We start from the raw sequence: 17348 nt of genomic DNA, 5'->3' as shown, positions 1-17348 counted from the left end.
CTTGCAAGGCTTATAGTGATGTGCATTACCGAGAGGTCCTAGAGATACCTCTCCAACAATCGGAGTGACAAATCCTAATCTCGATCTATGCCAACTCAACAAAAACCATCGGACACACCTGTAGAGCATCTTTATAGTCACCCAGTTACGTTGTGACGTTTGATAGCACACTAAGTGTTCCTCCGGTATTCGGGAGTTGCATAATCTCATAGTCATAGGAACATGTATAAGTTATGAAGAAAGCAATAGCAATAAACTAAATGATCATAGTGCTAAGCTAACGGGTGGGTCAAGTCAATCACATCATTCTCTAATGATGTGATCCCGTTCATCAAATGACAACTCTTTGTCCATGGCTTGGAAACTTAACCATCTTTGATTAACGAGCTAGTAAAGTAGAGGCATACTAGTGACACTCTGTTTGTTTATGTATTCACACATGTACTAAGTTTTCGGTTAATACAATTCTAGCATGAATAGTAAACATTTATCACGATATAAGGAAATATAAATAACAACTTTATTCTTGCCTCTAGGGCATATTTCCTTCAGCATGCACGTAAAGTCAATAGTTATGCAACGAAGTTATATCCTACTTGTGGTGCATTATTCAGTGTTAGTTATTCTCAATGCATGTTTATGACAGTTTTCGTTTTCTGGTTGGTCACTTCTCAATCTATTTACTAGCCTCTATTTGTACTAAGTGGGAATGCTGCTTGTGCATCCAATTCCTTTAACCTAAAGTTGCGACAAATGAGTCCGCCATACGTACCTACATGCGGTATTTACATGTCGTTCCAAGTAAATTTGCATGTGCCAACTCTAATCATTCAAATAATTATCCGTTTTGTGTGCCCGTATCGCTTATGGAGCGACAGGGGGTGGTCAATATCTCTCATGCTAGATGGGTTATTCTCACGATGAGTGTTTATTCACTTGTCATTGCGCGAGAAAGTGGCAAGTAATAGTGACGCCCAATTCCATAATGGATCAAAATAAAAAATAAAATAAACCCCCCCTTGAAAGTTTGGAAGGCACCCATGGATACGACTAGCCATGGATTGTGAAAGAATGGTGGAGGGGGAGTAAAACTTTATTTTCTGTTTGGGAACCGCCTATAATGTGTCTAGCATGGAGATATTGGAAACTTTCGGTCGTGACGTTGACAGGAAAAAGCAGGCCTCTCAAAATAATTTATCTCTGTTTTAAGCTTTAAGCTCTGGGACCTCTGTAAATCTCTACTTCCCTCTGCGATGGGCCTATCTATTTTACTTCTATTTGTTTTTGTTTTTATTTTGAGTCATCACCTTCTCTTATAAGCACCAACTGGAGAGCATTATTTTCATACTTGTGCATTGGGTGTAGTTAATATTGAGTGTGTTTCATGAATGGATCAATGATTGAGTATGACGGGCTAGGGATAACTTTCTTTAGCATTGATATTGACATGATTATTTATTGGTATGCTTGAGTATTTATATCTTTATGTCAAAATATTGACTATTGCTTTGAATAATTCAAATCCCAATATTCATGCCATAAAAGAAAGATTAGATGATGAATATGATAGGTAGCATTCCACATCAAAATTTTGTTTTTATCATTTACCTACTCAACGACGAGCATGAATTAATCTTGGGGATGCTTGATACGTCTCCAATGTATCTATAATTTTTTATTGTTCCATGCTATTAATATTGGGACTAACCTATTAACTTAGTGCCAAGTGCCAGTTGATGTTTTTCTGCCTATTTTTGGTTTTCCAGAATATAGGTACCAAGCGAAGTCCAATTTCCACGAAACTTTTTGACAATTTTTTCCTAGACATAAGAGACCCTGGAAGCTTTGGGGGAAGGCTAGAAGATGAAGGAGTGGCCCACAAGGCACCAGGGCATGCCCTAGTGGCTTGTGGGACCCTCATTTCCCCGTTTGACCTAATTCCAGCTCTATAAATTCTCTAAAATCTGTAAACCAATAGGGAACCACCCGAAACCCTTTTTCCGTCACCGCAAGTTCCTGTTCTCAAGAGATCCCATCTGGGGGGCCTTTTCTGGCACTCTGCCAGAGGGTGAATCAACCATGGAGGGACTCTACATCAACCTTGATGCCCCTCCGATGATGTGTGAGTACTTTACCACCGACCTACGAGTCCATAGCTAGTGCTAGATGGCTTCTTCTCTCTCTTTGATCTTCAATACAATGTTCTCCTTGATATTCTTGGTGATCTATTCGATTAATCCTTTTTGCGGTGTGTAGGATCGAAAGTATGTCTAGAGGGGGTGATTAGACTACTTGACCAAATAAAAATCGAGCCTTTTCCCAATTTTATGTCTTGGCAGATTTGAGAAACCTATCACAACTCAAGCAATCAACCTACGCATGCAATTCTAAGAGTATAGCAGCGGAATGTAAATCATTGGACATGAAGGTAAAAGGGAGGAGCTTGGAGGGAGCAAACGCAATGTAGACACGGTGACTTTTGGCGTGGTTCCGATAGGTGGTGCTATCGTACATCCACGTTGATGGAGACTTCAACCCACGAAGGGTAACGGCTACGCGAGTCCACAGAGGGCTCCACCCATGAAGGGTCCATGAAGAAGCAACCTTGTATATCCCACGATGGCCATCGCCCATGAAGGACTTGCCTCACTTTGGTAGATCTTCACAAAGTAGGCGATCTCCTTGCCCGTACAAACTCCTTGGTTCAACTCCACAATCTTGACGGAGGCTCCCAAGTGACACCTAACCAATCTAGGAGAAACCACTCTCCAAAAGGTAATAGATGGTTTGTTGATGATGAACTCCTTGCTCTTGTGCTTCAAATGATAGTCTCCCCAACACTCAACTCTCTCTCTCACAGATTTGGATATGGTGGAAAGATGATTTGAGTGGAAAGCAACTTGGGGAAGGCTAGAGATCAAGATTCTTGTGGTTGGATTGGAATATCTTGGTCTCAACACATGAGTAGGTGGTTCTCTCTCAAAAAATGAATGTTGGAAGTGTAGGCACGTTCTAATGGCTCTCTCCACGAATGGAGGAAGGGTGGAGGGTATATATAGCCTCCACACAAAATCTAACCGTTACACACAATTTACCAAACTCGGTGGGCCTGAATACTGAAACTCGGTCAGACCGATTTAATTCAAAATGTGAACGTTAGGCTTTTCGGTGGGACCGACATGTCAACTCGGTGAGACCGATTTCATTAGGGTTAGGGCATAACGTAATGTCGGTGAGACCAATCACGTGAACTCGGTGAGACCAATTTCTGTAATAGGCAAACAGAGAGTTGGTTAGGCAAACTCGGTGGGACCGTTCGCTCATTTCAGTGAGACCGAAACATTACGAAAAGGAAACAGAGAGTTTGCATTGCAAACTCGGTGGGACCAATCGCTCATCTCGGTTAGACCGAAACGTTATGAAGGGAAATTGAGAGTTTGCGATCCCATGTCGGTGAGATCGAGATCCCTGTCGGTGAGACCGAACTAATTAGGGTTTCTGGCTATGGCTATGTTAAATGAACTCGGTGGCGCCAGATAGATCAAATCGGTGGGGCTGAGTTTGACTTTTGGTTTGGGACATATGTGGATATGAGAAAGTGGTTGAGGGCTTTTGGAGCATATCACTAAGCATTTTGATCAAGCAAGCCATTAAGCAACACCACATTCCCTTTTACTAGTATTGGCTTTTCCTTTGGACTCAATGTGATCTTGGATCACTAAAATGAAAATGTAGTCTTGAGCTTGAGCCAATGTGTGTCCTTAGCATTTTGAGGGGTCCACATCTCTAGTCCATGCCATGCCAATCATTGAACTTTCTGAAATGATTATCTTGAGAAAAAGTATTAGTTCAATGAGCTATATGTTGTTAAGAATTACCAAAACCACCCAGGGATTAGTTGCACTTTCAATCTCCCCCTTTTTGGTAACTGATGACAACATATAGATCAAAGCTTCAACAAATGATAATAAGAATGATATATATCGTCGCTTTGAGAAGTATGTGATAAGCAAGAGCTCCCCCTAAATTTGTGCATTATTTTAAATTTGCTTTTCAATGCAAATGCACAATCGATTAGGATCATGGGTTACTCTTCCATGTCACATACATCTTGGTGGTGCGCTCAAAATGACAGAATACCAAATATACTCTCATCACCAAGACAAAGTGAATGATCATACATGAGAGATAGATAGTAGCATCATTTAGGCACAAGCATTAACGTATGATATGATCAAACACATGACCATACAAGTATCTCACACACACATAGAGTATCATCCAAGCAAGCAAACAAATAAGTAGCAAACGAGTAGCAAAAGAGATAGCAAAAAGAAGCAAAACTCTCTCTCTCTCTCTCTCTCTCTCTCAGCCTATGATCTATACACTTTCTCCCCCTTTGGCAACAAGTTACCAAAAAGCTCGAAAATGCATAGTGCTATGCGGCTCTCTAAGCTTGATCTTCGGGAGGTGGCGTGGAGAGGACTCCTAGGACAATGGATCTGTTGAGGTTGTTGGAGCTGGTGGAGTTGCAACCGGAGGGGCAACTGAGGCTGTGGCTGCAGGTGCTGAAGTAGTAGCTCTAGTGTCTGCCACCGGCACTGCTGCAGATCTATGTGCCCTAGGCACTCTCTGAAATGCTTTAGTGGTAGCTTTCCCTTTCCTCTCTTCAGCTTCTTCCTGGAGCTGCTCAACAACTGTTTGCATCTCTGTGACCTTCAAGTCTAGATCATAAAACTTTGTTTCAATGATCCTTTCAAGACTCTCTTGATTCTGAGTCAGGGTGGCCAATCCTTTCTCAATCCTCAAAGTAGCTTGAATAAGATATCCAAGTTGATCTTGTTTTGACTTGAGAAAAACTTGAGAAGCCTCTTCAGCACTTGGCATCTTGGCTGCCTTCTCTTCTTTTGCTTTTGCTCTCTTCTCTTGAGCCTCTACTGAAGTAGGTTTTGTAGCATCCATGACAACTGTGTTGTCCTCAAAGTCAGGCCTCAAGGGAAGGTGCTCTTTGTCTAACAAGTATGTGTCTGTGCCCATCTTGGAGTTGATGAGCATCTGGATGAGTGGAGCATACCCACAAGATCTTCTCTGATCGGTAGTTGTCCTCTTGATTGTCTCTACAATTAGTGTCGTCACCTTGACTTTTTCTGGCACGTCAAACATATGCAGCAAGTTGATGGAGTGTCCTCTTATCATCTTGTGATCACCAGACTTGGGCAACAGAGTGTGCCTCAGGACACTACAAAAAAAGACACATCCGTGACATTTTGTGCCGAACGAAAAAAAAACTATCATGCTTATGACACTTCTATGACAATAATTGTGACAAAACCCGGTATCATCATAGATGTGGTGGGCTCCTACTTCTATGAAAAAAATCATGACAGAAAATGGGCTTTTCGTCCTGGGCGGGCCGGAGACGCAGCTGCATGACATTCTTTGGGCCGTCCATGATAGAAAAAACATGGTAGAAGCGAGGGCGAGGAAAATATCGGGGGAGTTCCCGGTTACGATGGGTGGTCGGAGGCCGAGCGATGCGCGTTTCTCTCGTACGTACGTGCATGTGTGTGAGGCGTTGCACCCTAACTGAACCCGAGCGAGGCGTTGGGCTCTAACTGAACCCGAGCGATTGCACTGTAGGCTACACGTTACTAAACCCGAGCGATCGATCGATCCCTTGCTGTTAACTGAACCCGAGTGATTTCTTCGCTACCGCTGCTAACTGAAGCCGATCGAACCCTGCTGCCTCCTTCCCTAGATGAACTGTGACCGTTGTTGGGGGCGGGTTGGATGAACAGTTCCCGGTGGGGGTTTGGATGAACAGGACCCTGTGGTAGTAGAGGTCATTGTCGCTGGATGAACAGGGCCCTTATCGAGCCGGTTGGGGGTGGATGAACAGGACCCCATGGAGGGCTGGATGAACAGGACCCCGTGGAGGGCTAGTTGAATAGTAGCCGGTGGAGGGCTGGATGAACAGTAGCCCGTGGAGGGGTGGTTGAACAGGACCCCGTGGAGAGGGCTGGTTGAACAGTAGCCGGTGGAGGAGCGCACGGTGGAGGCTGGATGAACAGGAACCGTGGATGAATAGTCGCGGGTGGAGGCTGGAGGAGGTCGACGGTGGATGAACAGTAGCCCGTGGAGGCTGGAGGAGGTCGACGGTGGAGATGAACAGTATCCCGTGGAGTCCCGTTTTGTGGTACGCCACACCCCTCTCAATGAACAGGACCCCTGTTTCAACCGTAGCGCTCCAACACAAGTCCGTTTCCTCTGTTTTGCGGTATGCCACACCCCTCCCGATCAACAGGACCCCGTTTCGACCAAGATAAGTCAGTTTCCTCCATTTTGCGGTATGCCAGACCCCTCCCGATGAACAGGATCCCGTTTTGACGATGGCCGGTCGAACACAAGGTCATTTCCTCCGTTCTGCCGTATGCCATGCCTTGTTTCCATCGGTTGTTCTGTCCAAGCCGGTTGGCTCCCGATGAACACGACGACGCATTCCGTTTTGACCCAGCCGGTTGGCTCCCGGCGAACACGATGACGATGCAGTTTCTCCGTTTCGACCCAGCCATGTACACGAGCCCTGGTCGTGCGTATGCGCGAGTAGGCGTTCGAGACCCCGCCCGTATGTACGTATGTGGGCGTATTTACTTTCTTGCACCCTGGCCATTGTACGTACATGTACATGCTACGTGCGCACCTCTACTATGACACGTGCGCGCCTCTACATCAACCAATATGTACGTACACGTTTGCGACCAGAATGACAACGCTATGTACGCTTCGACCAGGTGGGTCCCAACTGTCAGGCACTTCCTTGCGTGTGAAGATGTAGCTGGTGGGTCCCAGCAGTCAGGGGGAGAAAGCAATATTTTTCAGGGTAAAAAGGATGCAGTTGCATGCATGCGTCCATGGGCATGGTGCGTCCCCACTGTCAGCCTCTCACGTACAGTCATCTTCCGATGACTCTCGTTTGTTGACCATGTTGACCACACCGTGCCGAGCGCACCAAGGCCGGTAGACGACGGCGAGGCCCCAGACTAGAACGACCTGGAGATGGGGAAGACACGGCTGTGGAGTCGCAGATGGAGAGGAGTGGGAAATTTGACTGGTTCGGGTGCGCGGCAGCACTGCCGCCCACGGGAGACAGGAGCAAGAACAGAGGTTGAAGAAGGAGTACGGCTGTTGGATTAACATCCAACAGTCCAGCTGCTAGAATCATTTGTTGATTAAGTTGACAAAGCCCTGCGTACACGTCCGCTTAGTAGGCCCACAAGTCAGCCACCAAATCTAACGGGTCCCAGCTGTCAACGGGAGGAATAGTTTTTTTCGCATAACAAGGAGGCACTTCCTTCCATGTGAAGATACAGCCGGTGGGTCCCAGCTGTCAGGGGGAGGAAACATTTTTTCATCTTAATAAGCATGAACTTTCCTTGCGTGCGACCATGGACCTCGTGGGTCCCAGCCGTCAGGCTCTCCACGTACAGTCCTCTTCCGATGACTCTCGTTTGTTGACCACGCCGTGCCGAGTGCAGCGAGGCGGTGGACGACGGCGAGGCCCCAGACTGGAACGACCCGGAGATGGGGAAGACGCGGCAGTGGAGTCGCAGACGGAGAGGAGTGGGAAACTTGACTGGTTTGGGTGCGGGGTGGGCCTACACTCGGCAGAGAATAACAGGAGGTGCGGAGTGGAGGGATGGCCTGGCCGTCGGCAGGGTAGCATTTCGCTGCGAGGCGCACAAAACAACGCCGCTGGATGCCGGAGGCTGGAGCAGGCGGCCCCGGCAGCGCTGGGGGAAGAAGACGAGAGATTGAAGAAGAATGGCGGCCGTTGGATGTAAATCCAATGCCTTCTTAGGCTTCGACCTACTGGCCCACATGTCAGCCAGTCCATTTGCTTTTTTAGTCCATTTGGTGGGCTGGGTGAAACAATGATGTAGCATCTATGCAGCCTGTTTATATATATGGTAGAATTTAAAGGCCATTTGCATTTTTCTCGAAATCCACGAACTTGCTGGGCTGGGTGAAAATATCATGTTGGGCTGGACGGAGAAATGTTATAAAAACATAAACACATGATTGCACGTCTATTACTTCATTGGTCAGTAAAATCTTTGCAAGCTTATGGCAATCACTAGGAGTTAACTTGCCAAGTCATATATAAACAATTATAATTATTATTTTGTAAGAACTTTCAATTTACGAAATAAAATATCATTTTAATTTGATGAGTTAATAGGATGTGGGGTATTATTATTTTTTAGGCTAGACGTAGAACAGTTGAGTTGGTTCTAGGGAAAAGTATTGGGAGAAAACTCAGTTTACATCGAAAAAGAAAGTAGGAGAAAATTCATATATAGGATTAATGAAAATGAAAAATAAAGGAAGTGGGAAGGTCTATAAAATGGTTGGACGAACGACGGGTTTAACGGAACCTTATGTTGTTTCTATTATATATATATATATATATGTATGTATGTAATAAAATAAGATATAAATATAGGTTCAGCTTTGCATTCTTATAGAAAACATAGGTTCAATTTTGCATTCTTATAGAAAAATAGAACTGAGCTGTGCGTCGTCGTGAAAAAACAAACATAACTTGGGCCGCTGATGTTATAGACAAGCTAGGTTGGGAGGCCCAGAGGCCGCTTGATACCTGCTGGATCCAAAAAATGTTGAAACATGTCGTAGGTTGCCCATGTTAAACAAAAAAACCTAGGCCATGGACCTGGTGGGCCCGGGACTGTCAGCCTCTCGACGAACAGTTGTCTCCCGATTCCTCTTGTTTTGCTGACCATGTTGGGAACGATAGACGGCGGCGCCGCAGCGAGAGCACCAAGGCGGAGGACGACGTCGAGACCTCGGACCGAATGAACCGGAGCGGGGGAAGACGCGGGCGGAGGGGAGTACGAGGGTTGACTTGTCCAGGTGCAGGGTGGGCCGGTGGAGCTGCCGCCGCCGGACAATGTGTGGGAGTAGAGGGATGGCCTGGCCAACGCCATAGGCTATGATGGCCAGCCGCTATATAGGAATAGGATGAAAGATTGAACAAAATAAAGAAATACAGATGGATAGGTGGTTGGTCCCATATGGCTGTGTACTAGACCTGCTGGGTCCACCAGAGAAGGGGAATATGTTCGGAGGAAGGAGATTCAAAGCACGGCAGCCGAGTGAACTAGGTTTTTTTAAATGGATGAGTGAACTAGTTACATACATAAGAAAATAGCCACTAAAGAAAGCAAACAGGTTAATGGGTTCTTAAAAGAAATATTTCGGACAAAACAGATAATTACGACACATAGGCTAATGCATGAAACACTCAGATGATAAAGGTGCTTAAACAGATAAAGTACAACATCTAGACCTTCCTGGCACGCTTGATCATGACGTTGCGGCTGTCCGTGTACCCGTCGGTTATGGGAAGCAGACACGCCCTCATGTCCAAGATCCGCCTATACATGTCGTAGCATGTGTATGTGTCCTTGGCCACGTAGGTTATGTAGGCTAGATTCAGAGGTACCTCCCACATGTTCAGGTCCTTGGTATCGTTGTCTTCTTTCATGTTGGCGTATCAGGGGTCGATGATGGTCTCGGCGAGGTCAACCACGGAGTCCTTCTCCTGCCCATTGCCGATGATCTTGTATTGCTTCTGGATGTCGACAAGCTTGTTGCACCAGATGGCTGAATCGTCACGTTCTTCCTTCTCTCCACCATAGCGAAGGTGCAATCGGCACTGCCGATGAAACGGGCAAATGCTCCAGAAACTCCGATGGCCCTACAGCAGTGGTAGATGAGAACCTCGTCTCGCACACATACCTGGGCGACGGTGATCCGCTGGTCCCTATCAGGAGACGAATGGATGGGCACAAGGTCTAGTCATGCGACCTTGTGCTTTCTCGTCCTGTAGGTACTGCTTGAACTCGGCGAGGCAGAGCTTCACCGAGTCCGGATCGTTGGTGTACATCACATTCAACTTGGTGCAGCCATGGGACTGAACGTCGAACTCGAAGGTGAACTCCTTGCTGAAGTCCATATCAGCAGGCTCACCCCTCGGATCGCCATTGGAGTCTCTTCAAGTGAACGAGTGCGTAGGCAGCGGCAACAGTTCATTTTTCAGCGCTTAGGGAACTGTATTCAATAGTAAACTGAGTGTGTACAGTCGACAACAGTTACTACCCCTCCCTCGCTTGCTGCATGCCCGGCAGAAGATGCACCCTCGGCGCATTCAAACGCCTCCATTAAGAAACCTACTCCAGCCACACGTCGGTTCACGAGTGGGTCTGTATTGCTACTGTAATAACAAGTGTTAGTGGTCACTTTACTTAAATTTAATTGGCTTTAATAGAAATTCATTCTTAAAACAAGCAATGCATTGGCTCGTTCTATCAGTGCCACAGGATCAACATGCACAACAATTAGAATTATTATTCTCAGGACGCACACGATCAACACATTTGTCGCACTTTCACACAGATAATACTACCAAGTTTGAACTATTTGTTATGGTTGTTGTCCTTTGCATCATCATGCCGTGTTTCCCAGCTTGCAAGATTCAGAACCAACAAATAAGATCCAAATAATAAGTACAACAAAGATGCCTACACATCTCATTGATTTCCAGCTTGCAAGATTTAGAACCAACAAATAAGATTCAAATAATAAGTACAACAAAGATGCCTACACATCTCATTGATTCCCAGCTTGCAAGATTCAGAACCAACCCATTAGAGCCTTTTGATAAAGTGAATATTGGGATTAAATCCATCTTGGCTAGCCGTGTCATACAACCCAAGAACTTGGCGAATGCTCTTGACCGTCACAACATCTGTAGTTGAGTATTCCTGTTTGCACAGCACAAATAAGAAGAGCATGATTACTATAATAATGGCACTCCTTGAACTCAATCTGCAGCTCCACTCGGATGAGGCCAGCCTAGAGTTCCATGATTCAATTCATGTGCCTTTTCTGCAGTTCACCTGAAATGAAGCAAAGATTGCATCATTCAGCTAGCAAGAATGTACTTGCTCTCGTGAGCTGGCAGGTTCTTCTTTAGTAGTTGCACTAAAATTGAGGAACATTAAGGTTGGTTGTCCGGCTCATGTAAGGTGCAATTATAATTTGCTTATCCTTTTGTGCAGTTCCACTAAAATAAAGTGCCATTGTGGTGACAGTGACGGCTCATCTTGCAAAGGCTAATAAAATGTTGCACGAGATTACCAGCAGAATTTGACGAAGATTTTGGAAACTCCAATCAGCATTTTGTGCAGCTCCACCAAAATTGAGAGATGTTGCCCATGTGACATTTTAGTTGAACTACACAAGACACTCATTCCAAAAAAGTGTTGTGCAGTTCACCAAAAGGTCACAATAGCAACAAGGTGAAATGGATATCCCTATCTGCACAAAAAGATAGAAACGAAATAGTTGATGGTCAATAAGAATATACGGAACATACACGAAATGAAAAGAAGCATCTTAATTATGTTCATGGCAATCATGCAAGGACAGTAGAAATTTTAAAACGTCAGCAATGCTTCATGTTACCGGAGGCATTACGATCAACAATGACATTCATCAAATATGGGATTACTTTAATGGTGGCATTGCTTGTTTACCAGATACAGTAAATCAATAGCAGCTAAAGAGTTGGTTTAAGGGCATGGGACCGTGGGGACACCAGGACACTCAGCAGCGTAAAGGAGCAACTTACTTATCGTACTGAGGAAAATAGCAGGAGTACCATTTGTAACACAGTTTAATTGCATCATATCACTGGAGGCATTAGATTAACAATAACACTGGTTAGACATGTCCTTAAGATAACAGTGTGATCGCTTCATTTACATGGGCCCTTACATTAACAACAGCAAAAGGTTGGTATAAGGATATGCGACAGTGGACGCACCAGCACAATGTACCTACAAGGAGGCATAAAGTGGTGATGCCGAGTTTGTTCATGCTCTGTGAGGGCAGCAAATCTAATCCTGGAGACCTGTTACTATGTGAGGGCAGCAAATCTAATCATGGAGACCTTTTACTATGTGAGGGCAGCAAATCTAATCCTGGAGACCTTTTACTATGTGAGGGCAGCAAATCTAATCCTAGAGACCTTTTACTATGTGAGGGCAGAAAATCTAATCCTGGACATACTCTGTTCACTTGTCCACCAGCCACCACTTTCTATCCTTTTTTCAACCAATAATAGATATGTTCCTTATCCAGTTTGTACTGCGTTTTCCCATTATTTCCCTTTTCAACCAAGAGACCGGTTGGGTATCCTGTCTCTACTACTTTCACCCTATTATTTCCTCTTTGAATCAAGTCCTAGATTCATGCTACAACTTTCCCCCCTTTCTTCGTTGTTTGAACCAAGTCCTAGATTTGAATGCATGAAGTAGCTTTACCTCTAATAATACTAAATATTTAGGTGGCTTTGGAAGAGCTGGGAGTAGAAAAAGATGCACATGCAGACACGTGGGGAGCTGGGGCAGTAGAGCAAAGCCGCTTTTGAAGAATTTATACCTGAGGGTCGTCGGGATGTCGGCGGCGGCAGGTCGGATCTGCGCATAATACGACAGGGAGGAAGAAGGGTCAGAGGACCTCCCGAGCCGGCGCTGTGTCGGAGAGAACGGCACGGGCAGAGGATCGGTCCCCTCCGAGAGCTATGGGTTTCCTCCCTCGCCAGTGATGACCGCGTGAATGATGCACCTAGTCCTCTACACACACCGGCCAAAGGGATCCGGCCGGATCTGTGACCAGCGGTGAGCAGAGAGAAAATGTCGCTACCGCTGTCTTGTTTAGATCTGGAGAGGATAAGAGAATGAAGAGAGCAACACTAGTAAAGCAAGCGCTCAGGCCCCTATGTACATATATAGTGGACTGGTTATATTTTTCTCTACACAACAAGCATTTCAATTTGTGTACGTGGCATTAAAGAAAAGAAACTCTCTATTTAAGGTGACTAACTATACGACTCCTACTTACTACTAGTAGTAATATTGTTCACTTGTGCTCCCCGGCCCTCCATTCATTGAACAACCCCACGGGTGAATAAACATACAGTACTAGTATTTATATAGAACGAACAAGCTCGAACTATTTTTCGCGTAGTTAAAACTTGAGGACGGGGCTTTTCCCGGGCAGTACGCGCGGTAGTTTTCGCGTAGGTGGTTTGACAGAGAGGCGAGGAGGGTGAGGGAGTAGCGGATTCAACTTACTTACTGCTGGAAAGGTCAGTCTGTGCAATTTGACGGCGTGTTACTGCTGGAAAGACTTGTGATATGACTACTCACTATAGTCATGAATTACTGGCGGTACGACTGGGGTGATGCCCCCCTTCCGTTCCGCACTCTAATCTGGTGCATGACACGTCGACCCGGATGCTGGCTCTCCCACATGTCGGCGAAGTACATAGTAGTAAGAAGGAGCAAAGAATCATGCGGTATATACTAGTAGTACTACTACTCACGTCGGAGGAGTGCGAACCACGGCAGCCCAGTGAACCAGTAGTAGAAAACAATGTGGTGATATGACCATAAAAAACAATGTGCTACGGTCTAGACTGTAGCATGTACAGTACTACTCCTCTTTCTTTGGATCCCTGAGTTAGAGCTAGTTTGGGTTGAAATAGCCTCAAATTAGCCAAACAGAAGGGGTTAGTTTGAGCTAGTTTGCTCTAACCCAGCTAAAAAACTAGCCCAATGGAGAGGTTCTAATTGGGTTAGTTCTCCTCGGGCCCACTAAAAGAGAACTAAAAAAATCTCCCCTGTCCGCACCAGATCGCTCCCTCGGCCGCCCCCCCCCTCGCACGACCCCTCTCTGTTCCCCATCGGGCCGCCCGCCCAAGCGCCGCTCCGTCGCTCGCCCTCTCTCTCCTTCGACGCCCTCTCCCTCCGGCCTTCGAAGCTCGCCTCGCTCCCCCTTCACCGGTCATTTTTCTCCCTCTGTCGTGCACGGTGGCGGCGCATCTACCACGGAGGTCGCGAGAGGGGTGATTTCGTTTGTTCCTTCTCTGTCTCACAGCCATATCTTTGATCTTGCTCGCTCTAGCGCTAATTCTGATTTGGAAAAGTAGATCCTGATTAAACTTGGTATAGATTTGTGGTGCACGCATGGAATTGTTTGATGCTGCTTGAGGAGGTAATAAATCTTTCTAGAGGCCCAAAGATTCAGTTCACCTTTCTAGGTATTTCAGTTTCAGGCTTGCATTATTTCTAGAGGCCCAAAGAATCAGTTCACCTTTCTAGGTATTTCAGTTTCACGCTTGCATTATGCCTAGAGGCCCAAAGATTCAGTTCACCTTTCTAGGTATTTCAGTTTCAGGCTTGCATTATTTCTAGAGGCCCAAAGATTTGGTTCACAGTCATCGGCAAGTGTCCCTACTACCCATGCCAGTGTCGACCTCAACTCGCAAGCGCCTGCGTTGGAGGGGTTCCTAGGGCTTGGGCTCTACAGAGCCTTCCTCTAGAGCGACGATGGCGAGCGCCTCCTTGGGTGCGTGAGGGGCTCCGGGCTCCCTCCCTATCGTGAATGACTTCCTTGATGAGTTAGCTCATGCTTTGTTTCATGGAGTGTATTTTTTTGTGAAGCTTGATTGACGACTTGTATGTTTAAGTGGGATATCTCATTTGTATGGACAAAGTGAAATTTATCATGGTTTGCATGCTTGATTTGTAAAGATGGTTCGTTTATGTCAATTGTGAGCGGGAGGAGGCCACACAAGAGCCGGCCACACCAAATCCGGCAGGAAATAGGGTCCAAAGTAGTCAAATGATGGAGAAAGAACATTTATTGTCAATCTAACCCTGCCATCCATACACCTCTTTGGTTTAGAGTTAGTTCAGGGTTAGAATCTAACTCTAACCTCTAACTGAGTTAGAGTTCTCCTCGTCTCGGTTCATCGCCATCATACTTTCCCCATTCTTGTGTTTTCAGTATCCTGCGAATCAAAGAGGCCCTTGGACTGGTTTAGGTCTGGTCGTTTTTTATAAATGTGTTATGTTCAAAATTTAATGAACATGCTCCGGTTTCAATGAAAATAATCCGGTTTCATGTAGTAATTCATTTATTTATTTATTCTTCTGAAGGGGGTTTGCATGTAATTCGTGAGGTCTAAAATGTAAAGTACCCCGACATATGCTCTGAGTCGTGCATGCACTACGACCTAGATGCTCTATGTCCCACATGTCGGCGAAAGGGAGCACGTGGAAATAGCCTAGGAGTACATATAGGAGGATAAATGCCTGAAAAATATGTACGATGAAGCATAACTGTGGTTCAAAAAGGAGACCTAAAGTGATGACAGGTATAGGTAGCACGCACCCAATTAGTGGTACTAGACATACGACTATTTTGCCTAAAAAAGAGGTACGAGTGCTCAGTACTCCTATTCTATCAACATGAGTCCCATCTGACAACAGCGTCCGTGCTACAGCTAGCTCTTCTCCCTCGTTTCTCTCTTCTAATTCTAAACTCAGCAGACGCCCGGTGGGCGGAGTGGGGATTTGCCAATGGTTGGTTTGCTCAACTGCGGCCCCACCTCACAGTGAAAATGTTACGACTGGAATAAAAATGCCATATACTCCCTCCGTTCCTAAATATAAGCCTTTTTAGATATTTCAAATGGAATACAACATACAGATGTATGTAGACATATTTTAGAGTGTAGATTCTCTCATTTTGCTCCGTATGTAGTCACTTGCTGGAATCTCTAGAAAGACTTGTATTTGGGAACGGAGGGAGTACTATACTAATAAAACATTAAGGCCACAAGGCGATGCAGTGCTGGTTACAGGAGGCAAGAAGAGATGCATCCATCAAGGACGTCCACCTTCTCGACTCAGGGCGCCAGCCCACCGAATGGTGGCTAAGTAGCAGCGGCTTGTCACAGCCTGATTTTTGGCCCTTTCTTTTTCTTTGGTTCCTCTGAGATTTTTGCTTGAGTTTTCTTTTTCCGTGGCTATTTGGTCTAGAAACTGAAGAAGATGACCTCTTCTTTGCTTCCAGAGTGGCTTGTCAACCTCAAATCCTTCCCTAGACCTTTCCATTTCCACCTTGGACCAAATCCCAATACTCTTTTTATTGGGAATATTCCTTTTTCTGTTAAAGGGATTATCCTTTTTGCCCTAGGTTGTGAAGCAACCTATATTTCCATCACTCCCAAAATTTCCAAATAATTCTCATAAATTGTTTGGGTCATATCTTCCTCAAATATGGCAAAATATTTCATTGTCCATGTTTCCCAAAATGCTAAATTAATTATTTACCTATTATGTCCTGACTGGCAGATTGTGAAGAAAGTGCCATTTATCTTTGCCCAATTGACCCCAAACTTCTTGCACACCTTTTCATGTCCAAATAATTGCCCCATGCCAAAATTTAACTTAATTTGCCTAGCAAATATTCCTGAGGAATTTTTCAAAGTTCCTGTCTGAGGGAATTGGTTGTGAAGGAAGTGCTAGCTAGGTTAACCCAATTGAGTTGAAATTTTGCATGGTCATTCATAGCATCAAATCAAAGCCCTCCTCAAGATTTGAGCTCATGCAATGCATCCATATGAGTTGAGCATTAAATATTTGTTTCTGTCCAAATTTTCAATTAGTGAAGCAAGTATATTTTATCTTGCTCCATTATGTCTGAAATTTTTCCTAGGCATTCTCCTACCTATATAATATCTCTCCACCAAATTTGGGACCATTTCATAAAGCCAATATTTCTCCAAAATTATTCCAAGTTTCTGTCCAGAGAAGATGTGTGTGAAGCAAGTACCATTTTGGCTTGTCCATATGGTATGAAACTTTTACAGCATCTTCATATGGCCAAATAACCCTGTCTTGCCAAATTTTATATCAAGTTGATACTCCATGTGAGTGCATCATCGTGATCAAGTTTTGGACCTAATCTGAGGTTACAAAGCAACCCTGTTGTTTTGTGATCCATTTCCCCTCAAACTTAACAGGATCGTAGTCCTTCCTTATCTAAACCTCCCAGACATCAAGCTTAGTCTTTAATCCCACTAGTTTGATCACCAAGATGTGGCCAAGTTAGCAACAGCAAACTGGCAGCGATGCCACACTCCTCTCCTTGGCTCCTTCCATTGATCCATCGACTCCCTCAGCTTATATGATGAAGGGACTCATCACTAGACAGCTCGTGGCAGCCTCTTGCGTCACCTCCTTGCCGGTCACAGTGGTGACCACCGTTTTGGCATGCTCTGAGCGTGTCCAGAGCGTCATTTTGCTCGGGCATGGCTCGTGGTCGTCGCGTTCACTCACCCGTGCATGTCCAGTGTGTTCCTCGTGTCATCACCGTCCCCTTGGACTCCTCTCCCCCTCCGACAGGGCTTT

The sequence above is a fragment of the Triticum aestivum genome, chromosome 7D, assembly GCF_018294505.1.
Source record: "Triticum aestivum cultivar Chinese Spring chromosome 7D, IWGSC CS RefSeq v2.1, whole genome shotgun sequence".
NCBI lineage: Eukaryota > Viridiplantae > Streptophyta > Magnoliopsida > Poales > Poaceae > Triticum > Triticum aestivum.
Note: the sequence above shows the minus strand (reverse complement) of the source record.